General features: G+C 36.2%; 1 protein-coding gene across 1 annotated transcript in view; it reads right to left on the bottom strand.

Moving 5' to 3' along the window:
* The window catches only part of LOC106876013 (electroneutral sodium bicarbonate exchanger 1), a 53,509-nt gene that overhangs the window by 41,576 nt on the left and 9,614 nt on the right, over positions 1-2,319 (bottom strand). The window lies entirely within an intron of this gene.

The raw sequence follows: 2,319 nt of genomic DNA on the forward strand, positions 1-2,319 counted from the left end.
AACTTCCGGTCAGCCATTGTTATGATCGGCCATTATTATGATTGACCGTTGACTGAACACTATTCAATTTTTTTTCTCCGTGTTTTTCTCCTTGTCTCCGTATTCTTTCTGTTGAAGAGCGTAGCTCGAAACGTCAAAGACTTTCCGTATTCCCGAGCGTCATACTAATATATACTTTTGTTATTTACACCACCTGTCCTCGTCTGTTGTTATTTTATGTATATTCTCCCATATATATATGTATATATATGTATATATATACATATATATATATATATATATATATATATATGTATCATATTGTTATGTTAATGCGTAACAAACAGCTCAACAATAAACCAATAAACATGTCCACTTACAAATCTGTTTCCTCTGCCCTAACTAGTCACACCCTCTTCCAGTGATTGGAGATGATTGTCTCCCATTAAAGGACATGTTATCTCTCTTCAGCTGTTAACAACCAGTACTTAACAAAAGAGCAAACGAGGGATTCCTAAAAACAGTGGAGTAACCTTATTGAGTGGTTTAGGGCAGCCCAAACACAATTCCACAATAAAAGCAAATGCCTTCTCTTAGTTTACATCTATTTATTTATTAGTGTGCCCCTATTTAATCACATCCATTTCATCACTTGCACCCAGCTGTTCTACCTTAATCTTTCTCCTCAAGCAGTCTTTGAAGTTGAAAGTTTGTGTTGAGAGGAAAAGCTCTGTCATCAAACCTAACCATGTTGAGAATACATCTTTTTTCTTACCATCATCGTCAGACAAGAAGACTAGCCACTTGGTGATAGTTTGCTCTTGATAAACTCAGCTGATAGCCAGATAGGTTCCACGTACAGTCTTTCACCAGACAGAAGAGAATTACCTGTCCATCTGACTCAAATGAAGACAGTGAGATGATCCTCGTGATGAACATGGCTAACAGTGGGCTCTGTCCTTCACAAGGCATTGGCCATTCAACAGAATGCACAAATCTTTAATCATTATTTCTAAGTTTTCATGCACCCTTCTAAAGTAATGGTGACCAGCATTGCTGCTACTTTATCGTAAGTAGTGCAGATGGTTAGCATATATGCTGTTACCTGAATTTGAATTGTTAATACTTAAATTTGCACATCATCAGTTAGGTTTCTATTTTTGCTAGTAAATAATGTATGTTGTCTCTCACATTTCACCTTTTATTGGCATGTAAACCACACATCCTGTTCCTTTTCAAAATATACACCTATAGCAGTAATATTGGCAGAGTCCCAAACACCAACCCACCCTCTAGAAACTGGACTTGAAATCGTTGTGTTCATATGTGAATGTAATTGTAAAGACTCAAACAAGATTTTTTTCAGGGATGGATGACAGCAAGTTGCTAGCTATTCAAGTCTCTGATAAATACATTAAGAACTTGTTTTTTATCAGCTTCTGGCCTGGCCATTGCAATGCAGCAGACTCAACAGGCGCTTAACTCATTAGAAACCCATTGTTTACAACAACAAAATGAAACTATTTTGGAAATAAACAACACGTCAAAATGTCGTTAATAATTTTGTCCTTGGTGCCTTTTCTTTGACAGGTCATTAGATATGAATAAATTGTTTGTCTGGTAACTGACCAGTGGTCATAACAAAGCTAAAGCCAATTGCACCCCTCTCTTTGGCTATGAAATTCAATGGTTACTATGATCCACTAACACGTCTTGTATGGAGACACACAAACTGATTCACTCGGTGTATTTTTCTTCTGTATCATCATCACAATGACACTTTATTTCAGAAATGAATAGTTTTGCATTTGGACTTCACACATACTTTTGTTGTTCTGTCAACCAACCAAATATGTTTTATTACACATTGTTCAAATCTTTGATCAGAAATCAGTTCAATGAGCACCAACTTGGATCTAAGTAACAAGTATACCAAAATATAACACAGCAAAGTACATATTAGACAGTGGGGTTAAAGCAACACATGTAGACTATCACATGATACCATGCCCCAAATGGTAGATCAGTGCATGATTGAGCCAAGTTTACAGTATGGATACACTGAGTCTCAAATATCACATCTGGAGATCACACAGCTGTCTTACGGCTACACACCATGCTAAAGACCTGAACTAGAGCTGAAGAAGGTTGATGAAAGTCAAAAATCCCCAAAGAAAATAAAAAAATATGTTCAATATAAGTCCCACTTTTACAAGACAGAATAAGGATTATGTCTTGAGGTATTATTAGTAAGTGATGTGAAATGGCTCCAGCTAAGAATAAATATCACATAGTGAGAACTCATTTTCTTGTTACTGAATCACTCTGGTCAACAAGATT

Source organism: Octopus bimaculoides, chromosome 23 (assembly GCF_001194135.2).
Source record: "Octopus bimaculoides isolate UCB-OBI-ISO-001 chromosome 23, ASM119413v2, whole genome shotgun sequence".
Classification (NCBI taxonomy): Eukaryota; Metazoa; Mollusca; class Cephalopoda; order Octopoda; family Octopodidae; genus Octopus; species Octopus bimaculoides.